Source organism: Bombina bombina, chromosome 4 (genome assembly GCF_027579735.1).
Source record: "Bombina bombina isolate aBomBom1 chromosome 4, aBomBom1.pri, whole genome shotgun sequence".
Lineage (NCBI taxonomy): Eukaryota > Metazoa > Chordata > Amphibia > Anura > Bombinatoridae > Bombina > Bombina bombina.
Genome location: NC_069502.1, coordinates 536,109,707 through 536,128,193, shown reverse-complemented (window position 1 = coordinate 536,128,193; position 18,487 = coordinate 536,109,707). Strand labels below are relative to the sequence as shown.

Here is an 18,487-nt window from a genome sequence, read left to right as displayed (position 1 = left end):
TACTCTGTTAAAAGTACATTAAACCTTTTAATAGGTATTTATTATGTTAAACGTTTTTGCTGGAATGTAGAATCGTTTGCATTTTCTGAGGTACTGAGTGAATAAATATTTGGGCATTATTTTTCCACTTGGCAGTTGCTTGTTTTAATTGTAGAAAAACAGAGCAGAGAGAGAAGGGCGCCTCCTAGTGTAGCCAATTTTTTATAAAATAAATAATGCAAGTGCAAACATACTCACAGTATGGAAAGGCAGAGGTAGTGCCTAGGTGAACGATCTGGGAACTTCACAGTGTCCCAGCAGACTGCGCACTGAACTGAGGGCTGCTCCTCCCAAACGCAGAAGATGTATCTGTAGTCTGTAAATTTTGAGAGAAAACAAGAGGGCGACCCCTAGTGCAGATCAATTGTGGACGAGTGGTGAATATCTGCTTATGCTTACGAATGGATACTCACAGAGGGTATTGCACCCTGTAGTGCAAATGTAGCGTACTAGGAATATTATAGTGTCCTAGTGCACATAACCGCTCAAGCAGTACTGCTGTAGTTGGAGATGAATTTCGAGTGTGAAAGGATAGACGTCAGGATGATAAACAAGAGAACTCCAGTATCGTTGTATAAAAATATTTTATAAAAAAAGGATAAAAGAATATATACACAGATCTACAATGACATCTGTTGTATAATGCTACGCGTTTCTAAGCGCTCACCGCGCCTTTTCCTCAGGCAAATGATACTGAATACACTGGAGTCTCTTACATATATACCTGTGCAGGCTTAATGTGGTCAGCTGTAACTCATTGTAACAGGTGCTGCATAAATTAACTCCCTTGATATTCTAACCGGATGTTACAAAAGTTACAAAAAATACAATCCAATATGCATAAAAGGAAATATCTAGTACAATGTAATATGCTAATCATTCTCGACATATAAGAACTTGAATAAAGTATATCCTAAAACTTAGACTCTCTGAGTTATCTTGAATGTGTAAAAACACGTTTGTAAATAATTGTAAATATTTGTCAAATTACATGTACATGTATATAAAACTATTTTTGCAAATTACGCTATATAAATAGCTATCCTTTCTGATGATATTTAGAAATGGGCCAAGATGTAAATCAAATAATAAACTACCATAAAGTATGATAATGAATTTCTTAACATAAAGGGGTGTGTATCACTGAACTAATGAAAGTGCTGTATTAAATATCCAATGTGATTGCTTCGTCTGACAGGGGTGTGTATCGCATAACAAATGAGAGTGCTATATTCAATGCTTCCCTGATCGTGTAATGTGTTGCTCCATATGATTGGAGCTCGGGTGTGTGTCCAATGACGTCAGGGTTACGTTAGGATACGCGTATTGACTCCCATAGATACGGAATCTGTTACCATAAGTTGCTATGTGTGTAAAAAACGTGTTCGTGCGGATTATACAAAAGTGAAATATTCTACAAGAGTTATTTGCTGATAGCTCAACGTGAGAAAAAAATGTGTAGTGAGCTAAGTGATACAACTACTAACTACAGACATAACTAAATGTGTATATAAAATAAGTATATAAAATAAACATACCATATGTTGACATGTGTGCATGAGTTAATGAACTCACAGTGATGGATGCGAGTGTATTGCATAGTTATATCTACTGTTAGACTCGTACATTGTCATAAGATAATATATCTACATAAGACCTATGTGGACACTATAATGTGTAATATGTGAAATTCGTGTATTATATGTGTGGGATAGTGCTACATATAAAATCTAGAAAATAAATGATGTTAGAAAATATATTAACAACTGTAAAAGTTGTTAAGGTGATATGTGTTAGATGTAATGTGATGATATATGGAGTGCAGTGCATATATCATATGGAAATATAATTCAGAAAATACATGTGATGTGCAACAATGTTATATATATATATATATATAAAAGATGTGTTAAAAAGCAGCAGAGTCTATTACTTCATTAAGGCCCTCTGGATATAGAGTTTTAAATTGATAAATCCAAAAGGTTTCCCTCTGGCGCAATTTGGTCATTCTATTTTGGGAACTTGTGGCAGGAATAATTTCCAATGGGGTAATGTTCATGACACAATTATTTTTGCCATGAATGGAAAAATGGTGCCTAGAGGTACTATATTTATCAGATCCCTTAAGGATACATCTTAAATGTTCTGACCATCTTTGTCTAATTTTCCTACAGGTGCGACCTATATATTGTAGGCCACACAAGCATGTTATACAATAAACTACATAGTTGGAATTGCATGTTATTCTTTGAGTAATGGCAAAAGATTCTCCAGTACTATTAGATATAATATTTTTAAGGCCATTGGTGATGTACTTGCACATATGGCATCTATTTTTATTGCATCTATAGGTTCCTATGTTTGACATTATAGAACTGTGAGAACTATTATTAGGACTTTTAAGCTTACGTTTGCACATGACCACCTTACTAGGTGCCAGTTTTTCTTTGATTGTGGGGGCTCTTTTAAATGTACATCTGGGTTTATCTTGTAATATTGTTTTAAAAATAGGGTCCCGTTTGAGTAATGGCCAGTGTTTAAACAGAATTTTTTTGATCTCTTTGTGGTTATTGTTATATCTAGTAATGAATGAAGATTCAAAATTTGGATCTTCTTTTATGGGTTTGTTTGGAATTTTTGGTTTTAACAGTTCCCCTCTATTCAGAGAGCGTGCTTTTTGAAAACCTAATTCTATTAATTCTTCTGGATAGTGTTTCTCCTTAAATTTATTTTTGAGAAGTATGCTTTGTGTATCGTAAGTGGTTATGTCTGTGCAGTTACGCCGAATCCTCCTAAACTGGCTATATGGGATATTTGTTTTCCAACTAGTGTGGTGGTTGCTATAGTAATCCAAAAAATTGTTACTGTCTACCTGTTTGAAAAAAGTACATGACTGAATACAATTATCCTCTCCCCACATAAGGGTCACATCCAGAAAGTCAATTTTATCTATTTGGATGTTCCAAGTAAATTGAATTCCCATGGTATTATCATTGAGATAATTTTGAAATGAGGCAAGTGATTGGGATGTTCCCCTCCAAACAAATAATAAATCGTCTATATACCGGCCATAGAAGACCAGATTTTGCTCCCATTTTGCATTATAGATGTACTTGGATTCGAATATGCCCATAAATAAATTTGCAAAACTGGGAGCAAATCTGGTCCCCATGGCCGTTCCCTTGGTCTGAAGAAAGAAGTTATCCAGAAACTTAAAATAATTATGAGTTAATATGAAATGTATGAGTTTGAGCAAATAATTCTTCTGAATATCAGACATATATGGATCATCACTAAGATAACTGTCTACAGAGTCTATGCCTATGTCGTGTTTGATGTTGGAATAAAGTGAGCTTACATCACAAGATACCCAAACTAGATGTTGTTCTTTTTTGATTTTGGATAATTTTTGCAGCAGATCGGTAGTGTCTTTTATATAGGACCTCAGCTGAATTACGTATCTTTGGAGGTAAAAATCAATGTATAATGAAAGGTTATCAGTGAGACTATTCATACCCGCAATGATTGGTCGACCGGGAGGATTATGGATTTGTTTATGAATTTTTGGTAAGTGGTAGTAATATGGAGTGTTGGGATTGGTAGGTGTGAGGAATTTTCTCTCTTTTTTTGTCAGGATCCCATGTTCATGGCCATAAGTAATTAGTTTTTTAAGTTCTTTGGTGAATGTATCTGTAGGGTCTATTAAGAGTTGTTTATAATAGTCTTTATCTAACAGGATCTTCTTAGCCTCACATATGTAATCTTCGTAATTTTGTATTACTAGACCGCCGCCTTTATCAGCTTGGCGGATTATGATCGTATTGTCATTTGAAAGGTTACGTAAAGCCCTTTGTTCATTGGGCCATATATTGTTATATTTTTTATTGTATAGGGGAAGTTTCTCAAAATCTTCTAATACCAAATTTTGGAAAATGTCTAGATAAGCTAGATTCTCTCCATGGGGATAAAAAGTTGAAGGTAGGGAAAGGTTCGTATGGATTACTCCTTCGAACAATTGTTCTGAGAGGTCTTCTGGGTCTATATAGAAGACTGGCATATTTCTTTCTGCTGTCATATTGTCTGTAAGGACTGGCAGGCCTATAGTTTTTTGGGTCTTAAGATGTTTATTAGCAAAATAGCGCTGCAAGGCTAGTTTTCTAGTGTATTTATTTAGGTCTACGAACAGTTCAAACATTTGATGTGAGTTAGAAGGGCAAAAACTAAGGCCTTTTCCTAAAATTCTAATTTCATCATTGGACAGTGGTCTATCTGATAAGTTAAATATGCCTTTACTTAGTTGTTGTAACTTCTTTTCCTTGGTGGCAACTCCCCTTCCCCTATGTCCCCGTTTGTGTGTGTTCTTTTGTTTCTTCCCGGTTGTTGATAAGGGGTATTTTGGCCTTCTCGTCTCCAAAGTGGTGCTAGTGGTATGCGTTCTTCTAAAAAAGCAGCCGAATTATGTGGGTTGGGTGAATCTTGAAAAGATGTAGTCTCTCTATTCTGATTAGATTGGTCAATCTGTATACCAGAAGGACCAGGCAATTGTTCTCTATTTGATTTATGGAAATGTTGGTTATTCTGATTGTGGAAATGTGAACTGGAAGATGATTTGGGAGTGTGTCTTTGTGATGAGTCTTTATAATTAGAATGTGAAGTATGTTGTTGTTGTGATTGATCTTTATAATTAGTATTTCTGTGTGATCTATATTGGTCTTGTTGATTAAATTGATGTCTATACTCTTGTTCTATAAAAGGGGAGAATCTATTCTGAGTAGGAATGTGGAATCTTTCATGATCTCTATTTTCTCCATATGTGTTGGATAGCTGGTGGGTAGAGTGAAATCTATTGTCTCCATATGTATTGGATGACTGGTGAGTGGAATAAGATCTATATCCTGATTGTTGCGATTTGTGTCTATTAAATTGGTTTATATGATGATTTTTATTTCTATTGTTATAGGTGACTTTAGTCCAAGTGGAATCTTTAGACTCATTATTATCATCAGTTCTGTTATATGTATAAACTGTACCTTTAAGATAATCACTCTCATCTCTTTCCTTTTTCTTATTTTTTCTCAAAATAATTTCATCTTGGTAATCGTCTGTGGATTTAATAGTTCTCTCATCGAGAGATTGATATTCAGAATGGTCTTTATATTGTTCTAATAACTTTTGTGTGTTTTCTATTTTTTCTGCTATATCATTAACTAATTTTTCCCTATGAGTGATTAGAATATCTATAAGGTTAAATGAACAGTTGTCTAAAGCTGCAAACCATTTTGCCAAAAGTGTTTCATCTTCCTTGAATGAACAATTTTTTAGGATTCTAAGCCCTCGTGGGATCTGTTTTTTGTCTCTATACTGCTTTAGTGAGTCTAGGTCCCACCAATGTCTATGTTCTATTTTGAGATATTCTTCTAATTGTGAAAAAAGTTGTTTGATAGAAAGTACAGCAGTGGGATCTGAACTTAAAGGATTGAAATTGGGCTGATGTACAGACCTCTTATTTGCCCTTTCTGTAATAGACAACATTATTCACTATATGTCAATAATATGTATGTGTGTTATAAACTAAACAAAATTTATATGTTCAAAAGATATACTAAAATCGCTAACACACTTTTCTAATAATAATGACCCACTTTTCTAATCATACAATAGTTATAACAAGAAAAATATATAAACAATGAATATGAATAAATAATAAAATACTCAAACCCAGTTCTAAATAAAAAAGTCCAGATGGTAATGTTCCGAAATTAGGATAAAAGTTCCAGATGTAATAAACTTAGTTGCTAGTTCCAGGAAACTTGATTGGAGGCAGCTCCTTCCAGATAATGATTTCAAGAGAAGTAAATCACTGTAGAAAAACAGAGCAGAGAGAGAAGGGCCTACAGATACATTCACCAAAGAACTTAAAAAACTAATTACTTATGGCCATGAACATGGGATCCTGACAAAAAAAGAGAGAAAATTCCTCACACCTACCAATCCCAACACTCCATATTACTACCACTTACCAAAAATTCATAAACAAATCCATAATCCTCCCGGTCGACCAATCATTGCGGGTATGAATAGTCTCACTGATAACCTTTCATTATACATTGATTTTTACCTCCAAAGATACGTAATTCAGCTGAGGTCCTATATAAAAGACACTACCGATCTGCTGCAAAAATTATCCAAAATCAAAAAAGAACAACATCTAGTTTGGGTATCTTGTGATGTAAGCTCACTTTATTCCAACATCAAACACGACATAGGCATAGACTCTGTAGACAGTTATCTTAGTGATGATCCATATATGTCTGATATTCAGAAGAATTATTTGCTCAAACTCATACATTTCATATTAACTCATAATTATTTTAAGTTTCTGGATAACTTCTTTCTTCAGACCAAGGGAACGGCCATGGGGACCAGATTTGCTCCCAGTTTTGCAAATTTATTTATGGGCATATTCGAATCCAAGTACATCTATAATGCAAAATGGGAGCAAAATCTGGTCTTCTATGGCCGGTATATAGACGATTTATTATTTGTTTGGAGGGGAACATCCCAATCACTTGCCTCATTTCAAAATGATCTCAATGATAATACCATGGGAATTCAATTTACTTGGAACATCCAAATAGATAAAATTGACTTTCTGGATGTGACCCTTATGTGGGGAGAGGATAATTGTATTCAGTCATGTACTTTTTTCAAACAGGTAGACAGTAACAATTTTTTGGATTACTATAGCAACCACCACACTAGTTGGAAAACAAATATCCCATATAGCCAGTTTAGGAGGATTCGGCGTAACTGCACAGACATAACCACTTACGATACACAAAGCATACTTCTCAAAAATAAATTTAAGGAGAAACACTATCCAGAAGAATTAATAGAATTAGGTTTTCAAAAAGCACGCTCTCTGAATAGAGGGGAACTGTTAAAACCAAAAATTACAAACAAACCCATAAAAGAAGATCCAAATTTTGAATCTTCATTCATTACTAGATATAACAATAACCACAAAGAGATCAAAAAAATTCTGTTTAAACACTGGCCATTACTCAAACGGGACCCTATTTTTAAAACAATATTACAAGATAAACCCAGATGTACATTTAAAAGAGCCCCCACAATCAAAGAAAAACTGGCACCTAGTAAGGTGGTCATGTGCAAACGTAAGCTTAAAAGTCCTAATAATAGTTCTCACAGTTCTATAATGTCAAACATAGGAACCTATAGATGCAATAAAAATAGATGCCATATGTGCAAGTACATCACCAATGGCCTTAAAAATATTATATCTAATAGTACTGGAGAATCTTTTGCCATTACTCAAAGAATAACATACAATTCCAACTATGTAGTTTATTGTATAACATGCTTGTGTGGCCTACAATATATAGGTCGCACCTGTAGGAAAATTAGACAAAGATGGTCAGAACATTTAAGATGTATCCTTAAGGGATCTGATAAATATAGTACCTCTAGGCACCATTTTTCCATTCATGGCAAAAATAATTGTGTCATGAACATTACCCCATTGGAAATTATTCCTGCCACAAGTTCCCAAAATAGAATGACCAAATTGCGCCAGAGGGAAACCTTTTGGATTTATCAATTTAAAACTCTATATCCAGAGGGCCTTAATGAAGTAATAGACTCTGCTGCTTTTTAACACATCTTTTATATATATATATATATATATATATATATATATAACATTGTTGCACATCACATGTATTTTCTGAATTATATTTCCATATGATATATGCACTGCACTCCATATATCATCACATTACATCTAACACATATCACCTTAACAACTTTTACAGTTGTTAATATATTTTCTAACATCATTTATTTTCTAGATTTTATATGTAGCACTATCCCACACATATAATACACGAATTTCACATATTACACATTATAGTGTCCACATAGGTCTTATGTAGATATATTATCTTATGACAATGTACGAGTCTAACAGTAGATATAACTATGCAATACACTCGCATCCATCACTGTGAGTTCATTAACTCATGCACACATGTCAACATATGGTATGTTTATTTTATATACTTATTTTATATACACATTTAGTTATGTCTGTAGTTAGTAGTTGTATCACTTAGCTCACTACACATTTTTTTCTCACGTTGAGCTATCAGCAAATAACTCTTGTAGAATATTTCACTTTTGTATAATCCGCACGAACACGTTTTTTACACACATAGCAACTTATGGTAACAGATTCCGTATCTATGGGAGTCAATACGCGTATCCTAACGTAACCCTGACGTCATTGGACACACACCCGAGCTCCAATCATATGGAGCAACACATTACACGATCAGGGAAGCATTGAATATAGCACTCTCATTTGTTATGCGATACACACCCCTGTCAGACGAAGCAATCACATTGGATATTTAATACAGCACTTTCATTAGTTCAGTGATACACACCCCTTTATGTTAAGAAATTCATTATCATACTTTATGGTAGTTTATTATTTGATTTACATCTTGGCCCATTTCTAAATATCATCAGAAAGGATAGCTATTTATATAGCGTAATTTGCAAAAATAGTTTTATATACATGTACATGTAATTTGACAAATATTTACAATTATTTACAAACGTGTTTTTACACATTCAAGATAACTCAGAGAGTCTAAGTTTTAGGATATACTTTATTCAAGTTCTTATATGTCGAGAATGATTAGCATATTACATTGTACTAGATATTTCCTTTTATGCATATTGGATTGTATTTTTTGTAACTTTTGTAACATCCGGTTAGAATATCAAGGGAGTTAATTTATGCAGCACCTGTTACAATGAGTTACAGCTGACCACATTAAGCCTGCACAGGTATATATGTAAGAGACTCCAGTGTATTCAGTATCATTTGCCTGAGGAAAAGGCGCGGTGAGCGCTTAGAAACGCGTAGCATTATACAACAGATGTCATTGTAGATCTGTGTATATATTCTTTTATCCTTTTTTTATAAAATATTTTTATACAACGATACTGGAGTTCTCTTGTTTATCATCCTGACGTCTATCCTTTCACACTCGAAATTCATCTCCAACTACAGCAGTACTGCTTGAGCGGTTATGTGCACTAGGACACTATAATATTCCTAGTACGCTACATTTGCACTACAGGGTGCAATACCCTCTGTGAGTATCCATTCGTAAGCATAAGCAGATATTCACCACTCGTCCACAATTGATCTGCACTAGGGGTCGCCCTCTTGTTTTCTCTCAAAATTTGTTTTAATTGTGACAGTTTCGTTAAAATCTCTCTCACTGCTGTGTGTGAGGGGGAGGGGCCGTTTTTGGCGCTCTTTGCTACGCATCAAAAAATTCCAGTCAGTTACTCTTGTATTTCCTGCATGATCCGGTTCATCTCTAACAGATCTCAGGGGTCTTCAAACTTCTTTGGAGGGAGGTAGATTCTCTCAGCAGAGCTGTGAGACTTATATATTGACTGTGATTAAAAAACGTTGCTCTGTAATTTTTATGTTTCAAATTTAATTATTGTTACTTTACTAATGGGAACAAACCTTTGCTAAAAGTTGTGTTGTTTTTAAGGATTGATGCTATAACTGTCTTTCAGTTCATTATTTCAACTGTCATTTAATCGTTTAGTGCTTCTTTGAGGCACAGTACGTTTTTGTTAAATAAGATTGTAACCAAGTTGCAAGTTTATTGCTAGTATGTTAAACATGTCTGATTCAGAGGAAGATATCTGTGTCATTTGTTCCAATGCCAAGGTGGAGCCCAATAGAAATTTATGTACTAACTGTATTGATGCTACTTTAAATAAAAGCCAATCTGTACAAATTGAACAAATTTCACCAAACAGCGAGGGGAGAGTTATGCCGACTAACTCGCCTCACGTGTCAGTACCTGCATCTCCCGCCCGGGAGGTGCGTGATATTATGGCGCCTAGTACATCTGGGCGGCCATTACAGATAACATTACAAGATATGGCTACTGTTATGACTGAAGTTTTGGCTAAATTACCAGAACTAAGAGGCAAGCGTGATCACTCTGGGGTGAGAACAGAGTGCGCTGATAATACTAGGGCCATGTCTGATACTGCGTCACAGCTTGCAGAGCATGAGGACGGAGAGCTTCATTCTGTGGGTGATGGTTCTGATCCAAACAGATTGGATTCAGATATTTCAAATTTTAAATTTAAATTGGAGAACCTCCGTGTATTACTAGGGGAGGTTTTAGCGGCTCTTAATGATTGTAACACTGTTGCAATACCAGAGAAATTGTGTAGGTTGGATAAATACTTTGCGGTACCGGCGAGTACTGACGTTTTTCCTATACCTAAGAGACTAACTGAAATTGTTACTAAGGAGTGGGATAGACCCGGTGTGCCGTTCTCACCCCCTCCAATATTTAGAAAGATGTTTCCAATAGACGCCACCACACGGGACTTATGGCAAACGGTCCCTAAGGTGGAGGGAGCAGTTTCTACTTTAGCTAAGCGTACCACTATCCCGGTGGAGGATAGCTGTGCTTTTTCAGATCCAATGGATAAAAAATAAGAGGGTTACCTTAAGAAAATGTTTGTTCAACAAGGTTTTATATTGCAACCCCTTGCATGCATCGCGCCGATTACGGCTGCGGCAGCATTTTGGATTGAGTCTCTGGAAGAGAACCTTAGTTCAGCTACGCTGGACGACATTACGGACAGGCTTAGAGTCCTTAAACTAGCTAATTCATTCATTTCGGAGGCCGTAGTACATTTAACCAAACTTACGGCTAAGAACTCAGGATTCGCCATTCAGGCACGTAGGGCGCTGTGGCTAAAATCCTGGTCAGCTGATGTAACTTCTAAGTCCAAATTACTTAATATACCTTTCAAGGGGCAAACTTTATTTGGGCCCGGTTTGAAAGAAATTATCGCTGACATTACAGGAGGTAAGGGCCACGCCCTGCCTCAAGACAAAGCCAAAGCTAAGGCTAGACAGTCTAATTTTCGTCCCTTTCGGAATTTCAAAGCAGGAGCAGCATCAACTTCCACTGCACCAAAACAGGAAGGAGCTGTTGCTCGTTACAGACAAGGCTGGAAACCTAACCAGTCCTGGAACAAGGGCAAGCAGGCCAGGAAACCTGCTGCTGCCCCAAAGACAGCATGAACCGAGGGCCCCCGATCCGGGACAAACGGATCTAGTGGGGGGCAGACTCTCTCTCTTCGCCCAGGCTTGGGCAAGAGATGTTCAGGATCCCTGGGCGCTAGAGATCATATCTCAGGGATACCTTCTAGACTTCAAATTCTCTCCCCCAAGAGGGAGATTTCATCTGTCAAGGTTGTCAACAAACCAGATAAAGAAAGAAGCGTTTCTACGCTGTGTACAAGATCTGTTATTAATGGGAGTGATCCATCCGGTTCCGCGGTCGGAACAAGGACAAGGGTTTTACTCAAACCTGTTTGTGGTTCCCAAAAAAGAGGGAACTTTCAGGCCAATCTTGGATTTAAAGATCCTAAACAAATTCCTAAGAGTTCCATCGTTCAAAATGGAAACTATTCGGACAATCTTACCCATGATCCAAAAGGGTCAGTACATGACCACAGTGGATTTAAAGGATGCTTACCTTCACATACCGATTCACAAAGATCATTACCGGTATCTAAGGTTTGCCTTCTTAGACAGGCATTACCAGTTTGTAGCTCTTCCATTCGGATTGGCTACGGCTCCAAGAATCTTCACAAAGGTTCTGGGTGCCCTTCTGGCGGTACTAAGACCGCGAGGAATTTCGGTAGCTCCGTACCTAGACGACATTCTGATACAAGCTTCAAGCTTTCAAACTGCCAAGTCTCATACAGAGTTAGTTCTGGCATTTCTAAGGTCGCATGGATGGAAAGTGAACGAAAAGAAGAGTTCTCTTTTTCCTCTCACAAGAGTTCCATTCTTGGGGACTCTTATAGATTCTGTAGAAATGAAGATTTATCTGACAGAAGACAGATTAACAAAGCTTCTAAATGCATGCCGTGTCCTTCATTCCATTCAACTCCCGTCAGTAGCTCAATGCATGGAGGTGATCGGCTTAATGGTAGCAGCAATGGACATAGTACCCTTTGCACGTCTACATCTCAGACCGCTGCAATTGTGCATGCTGAGTCAGTGGAATGGGGATTACTCAGACTTGTCCCCTACTCTGAATCTGGATCAAGAGACCAGAAACTCTCTTCTATGGTGGCTTTCTCGGCCACATCTGTCCAGGGGGATGCCATTCAGCAGGCCGGACTGGACAATTGTAACAACAGACGCCAGCCTACTAGGTTGGGGCGCTGTCTGGAATTCTCTGAAGGCTCAGGGACAGTGGGATCAGGAGGAAAGTCTCCTGCCAATAAACATTCTGGAATTAAGAGCAGTTCTCCATGCCCTTCTGGCTTGGCCCCAGTTAAAAACTCGGGGGTTCATCAGGTTTCAGTCGGACAACATCACGACTGTAGCTTACATCAACCATCAAGGAGGGACAAGAAGCTCCCTAGCAATGATGGAAGTATCAAAGATAATTCGCTGGGCAGAGTCTCACTCTTGCCACCTGTCAGCAATCCACATCCCGGGAGTGGAGAACTGGGAGGCGGATTTCTTGAGTCGCCAGACTTTTCATCCGGGGGAGTGGGAACTTCATCCGGAGGTCTTTGCCCAAATTCTTCGACGTTGGGGCAAACCAGAGATAGATCTCATGGCGTCTCGCCAGAACGCCAAACTTCCTCGCTACGGGTCCAGATCCAGGGATCCGGGAGCGGTTCTGATAGATGCCTTGACAGCACCTTGGAACTTCGGGATGGCTTATGTGTTTCCACCCTTCCCGCTGCTTCCTCGATTGATTGCCAAAATCAAACAGGAGAGAGCATCAGTGATTCTAATAGCGCCTGCATGGCCACGCAGGACTTGGTATGCAGATCTAGTGGACATGTCATCCTGTCCGCCTTGGTCTCTACCTCTAAGACAGGACCTTCTGATACAGGGTCCATTCAAACATCAAAATCTAACTTCTCTGAAGCTGACTGCTTGGAAATTGAACGCTTGATTTTATCAAAACGTGGTTTTTCTGAGTCGGTTATTGATACCCTGATACAGGCTAGGAAGCCTGTTACCAGAAGGATTTACCATAAGATATGGCGTAAATACCTATACTGGTGCGAATCCAAAGGTTACTCCTGGAGTAAGGTTAGGATTCCTAGGATATTGTCCTTTCTACAAGAAGGTTTAGAAAAGGGTTTATCGGCTAGCTCATTAAAGGGACAGATCTCAGCTCTGTCCATCTTGTTACACAGGCGTCTGTCAGAAAATCCAGACGTCCAGGCCTTTTGTCAGGCTTTAGCTAGGATCAAGCCTGTGTTTAAAACTGTTGCTCCGCCATGGAGTTTAAACTTAGTTCTTAACGTTTTACAGGGTGTTCCGTTTGAACCCCTTCATTCCATTGATATAAAATTGTTATCTTGGAAAGTTCTATTTTTAATGGCTATTTCCTCGGCTCGAAGAGTCTCTGAGTTATCAGCCTTACATTGTGATTCTCCTTATCTGATTTTTCACTCAGACAAGGTAGTTCTGCGTACTAAACCTGGGTTCTTACCTAAGGTAGTCACTAACAGGAATATCAATCAAGAGATTGTTGTTCCATCCTTGTGTCCAAATCCTTCTTCAAAGAAGGAACGTCTTCTACACAATCTGGATGTAGTTCGTGCACTCAAGTTCTACTTGCAGGCAACTAAGGATTTTCGACAAACGTCTTCCCTGTTTGTCGTGTACTCTGGTCAGAGGAGAGGTCATAAGGCTTCGGCTACCTCTCTCTCCTTCTGGCTTCGTAGCATAATTCGTTTAGCCTATGAGACTGCTGGACAGCAGCCTCCTGAAAGAATTACAGCTCATTCTACTAGAGCTGTGGCTTCCACTTGGGCCTTTAAGAATGAGGCCTCTGTTGAACAGATTTGCAAGGCTGCAACTTGGTCTTCGCTTCATACTTTTTCCAAATTTTACAAATTTGACACTTTTGCTTCTTCGGAGGCTATTTTTGGGAGAAAGGTTCTTCAGGCAGTGGTTCCTTCTGTATAATGAGCCTGCCTATCCCTCCCGTCATCCGTGTACTTTTGCTTTGGTATTGGTATCCCAGAAGTAATGATGACCCGTGGACTGATCACACATAACAGAAGAAAACATAATTTATGCTTACCTGATAAATTCCTTTCTTCTGTTGTGTGATCAGTCCACGGCCCGCCCTGTTTTTAAGGCAGGTAAATATCTTTTAAATTATACTCCAGTCACCACTTCACCCTTTGGTTTCTCCTTTCTCGTTGATTCTTGGTCGAATGACTGGGAGTGACGTAGAGGGGAGGAGCTATATGCAGCTCTGCTGGGTGAATCCTCTTGCATTTCCTGTTGGGGAGGAGTTATATCCCAGAAGTAATGATGACCCGTGGACTGATCACACAACAGAAGAAAGGAATTTTATCAGGTAAGCATAAATTATGTTTTTTCCCTACTTGTACGACATTCTGGTTCAAGCACCATCCTTTCGGCTAGCAATCGGTATCTCTTCTCTTCTTCGATCACCTGGATGGAAGATAAACTTAGAGAAGAGTTTTCTCATTCCAAGCACCAGGGTAGAATTCCTGGGTATCTCTTCTCTTCTTCGATCACTTGGATGGAAGATAAACTTAGAGAAGAGTTTTCTCATTTCAAGCACCAGGGTAGAATTCCTGGGTACTGTAATATATTCAATATCCATGAGGATATTTCTAACCGACCAGAGATGGTGCAAGCTAGCTTTGGCATGTCTCGCCCTCCTGACCTTCTTAAGGCCATCTGCGGCTCAGTGTATGGAGATAATTGGTCTCATGGTGTCCTGCATGGACATCGTTCCTTTTGCCAGGTTCCGTCTCAGGCCTTTACGGTTATGCATGCTGAGGTAGGGAAACGGCGATCATTCGGGTCTTTCTCAACAGATTTCCTTGGACAACCGGTCTAGAGAATTGCTCTCTTGGTGGCTCTGTCCAGACCATCTGTCCCGAGGGACATCCTTTCTCAGACCATCCTGGGAGATTGTTACTACGGACGTGAGCCTCTCTGGATGAGGAGCTGTTTGCCAAAAAAAGCACAGGGCCTGTGGTCTCGGGAGGAACGCTCCCTCCCGATCAACATTTTGGAGCTTCAAGCAATCTAAAATGCTCTAAAGGCTTGGCCTCTTCTGGGTTCGTCCCGGTTTATCAGACAATATAACCTTGATGGCTTACATCAACCATCAGGGGGGGGGGGGACGAGAAGCTCCCTAGCAAGGAAAGTATCTCGGATTCTGGAGTAGGGGGAGGCCCACAGCTGTTCGCTGTCAGCGATCCACATTCCGGGTGTGGACAACTGGGCAGCGGATTTTCTCAGCAGACAATCTTTTTATCCGGGGGAATGGTCTCGCCATCCCGAAGTGTTTGCGGAGATATGCTACAGGTGGGGGACACCGGAGATAGATCTCATGACGTCTCGTCTCAATACCAAACTACCTAGATATGTGTCGAGGTCCAGGGACCCTCAGGCGGAGCTAATAGATGCATTAGTTGTGCCTTGGAGGCTCAATATAATCTACCCTTTTCTGTCGTTATTACTCCTTCCTCGGGTAGTGGCCCGCATCAAGCAGGAGCAGGTGTCGGTAATACTGATTGCTCCATCGTGGCCGCGAAGGACCTGGTTCGCAGACCTAGTGAGGATGTCGTCTTCTCCTCCATGAAAGTTACCTTGTCGCAGGGATCTGCTGGAACAAGGTCCTTTTGTTCATCAAAATCTAGATTCTCTGAGGCTGACTGCGTGGAGAATGAACGCTTAGTCGTAGAGAGGTTTTCCTGAGAGAGTTATTGTTACTCTCAGCCCAGGTTGTAATCCATTTACTCGTCACATCTATCATAAGGTGTGGAGAACCTACTTATTCTGGTGTGAAGAGCGTGGTTTTCCTTGGCATAAAATTAAGGTTGCCAGGATTCTGTTGTTTCTCCAGGATGGTCTGGAGAAGGGTCTTTCGGCCAGTTCCCTGAGAAATCAGATTTCGGCCTTGTCTGTTTTACTGCATAAGAGGCTCTCTGAGCTTCCAGATGTTTAGTCTTTTGTTAGGGCTCCAATTAGGATCAGACCTGTGTGATCATGATTAGAATAAAATATACTATTTTAAAGAAGAATTACACATTAAATATGTTCTTCATAGATAAAACATTTAGATATAAAATAAAATAAATCTATTGCCTAATCATTATTTCTTTAAGTTATAAATTAAATTAACTTAGATAGGATAAGTCAGAATTTAGTTAGTAATGGGTTAATGATTTTTTAGGACACTTTATTTTGGACTGTAACATGTACATTCAGTTGCTGTTGTCAATCAAAGCACTGCTACTTACTGCTAGCTAGACAATTATTATTATTAAAGGGACAGTCTACACCTGAATTTTTATTGTTTTAAAAGATAGATAATCCCTTTATTACCCATTCCCTAGTTTTGCATAACCAACACAGTTATAATAATATACTTTTAACCTCTGTGATTATCTTGTATCTAAGCCTCTGCAAACTGCCCCTTTATTTCAGTTCTTTTGACAGACTTGCAGTTTAGCCAATCACTGCCTGCTCCCAGATAACTTCACGTGCACGAGCACAGTGTTATCTATATGAAATACGTGAACTAACACCCTCTAGTGGTGAAAAACTGTTCAAATGCATTCTGAAAAGAGGTGGCCTTCAAGGTCTAATAAATTAGCATATGAACCTCCTAGATTAAGCTTTCAACTAAGAATACCAAGAATACCAAAATTGGTGATAAAAGTAAATTGGAAAATTGTTTAAAATGACATGCTCTATCTGAATCATGAAAGTTTATTTTGGCCTAGACTGTCCCTTTAACTCCCTAATAGACTGACTGCGCATGAACAAGTTAAAATAGTATTTTCTATATGTCAGCCAAAATTATAAAGTCTTTTAAGGAAGTTAAAATATGTAAAGATAGCCTTTCATTTATGGTATGCTTTAATTTGATTGGCTTAAAATGTGTATATAAGCTTTAAATGTGTATGAAGCTATTATCTGTTACCTTCAGATCTCAAGGTATGTATTAATCTTGTTGTGATTAATAAATTATTTTTTCTATCCTCTTTTGCAAGAATCATACATATACTCACATTTAGTGACACAGATCCTTAGACTGAGGAATACAACACTGTGTTCAGATCTTCGGCTCCCCCTTGTAGTCTGAATCCGTTTGAGCTTATGCAAGAAATTGATATTAAATAGTTTTGCTGGAAAGTTCTCTTTCTACTGGCTATTGCCTCAGCGCGCAGAGTATCTGATATTGTCGCCTTGCAATGTGAGCCTCCTTATCTGGTGTTCCATTCGGATAAGGCTGTCCTACGTACTAAGTTGGGGTTTCTCCTTAAGGTTGTGACAGACTGCAACATCAATCAAGAGATTGTGGTCCCTTCTTTGTTTCCTAAATCATCTTATTCAAAGGAACGTTTACTTCATAATTTGGACGTGGTTTGTGCTTTGAAGTTTTATCTTCAAGCTACTAAGGATTTTAGTCAAACTTCTTCCTTGTTTGTTGCATATTCTGGGAAGCGTATGGGTCAGAAGGTCTCTTCGACTTCCTTATCCTTTTCTTTCATGTAATTGGCAAGAGTCCATGAGCTAGTGACGTATGGGATATACAATCCTACCAGGAGGGGCAAAGTTTCCCAAACCTCAAAATGCCTATAAATACATCCCTCACCACACCCACAATTCAGTTTTACAAACTTTGCCTCCTATGGAGGTGGGGAAGTAAGTTTGTGCTAAGATTTTCTACGTTGACTTGTGCTTCTCAGCATTTTGAAGCCTGATTCCTCTCAGAGTACAGCGAATGTCAGAGGGATGTGAAGGGAGTATCACTTATTGAATGCAATGGTTTCCCTAACGGGGGTCTATTTCATAGGTTCTCTGTTATCGGTCGTAGAGATTCATCTCCTACCTCCCTTTTCAGATCGACGATATACTCTCATATACCATTACCTCTACTGATAACTGTTTCAGTACTGGTTTGACTATCTGCTATATGTGGATGGGTTTCTTTCGGTAAGTATGTTTTTTATTACTTAAGACACCCCAGCTATGGTTTGGCACTTTATGCATTTATATCAAGTTCTAAATATATGTATTGTACTTATATTTGCCATGAGTCAGGTTCATGTATTTCCTTGTGCAGACTGTCAGTTTCATATTTGGGGAAAATAAACATATTAAGAAATCTTTTTTCTCCAACATAGGTGTGTCCGGTCCACGGCGTCATCCTTACTTGTGGGATATTCTCCTCCCCAACAGGAAATGGCAAAGAGCCCAGCAAAGCTGGTCACATGATCCCTCCTAGGCTCCGCCTACCCCAGTCATTCTCTTTGCCGTTGT

General features: G+C 38.7%; 1 protein-coding gene across 1 annotated transcript in view; it reads left to right on the top strand.

Moving 5' to 3' along the window:
• PHIP (pleckstrin homology domain interacting protein) overlaps positions 1 to 18,487 on the top strand; it is a gene marked incomplete in the record, with an annotated part of 1,163,892 nt that overhangs the window by 570,083 nt on the left and 575,322 nt on the right.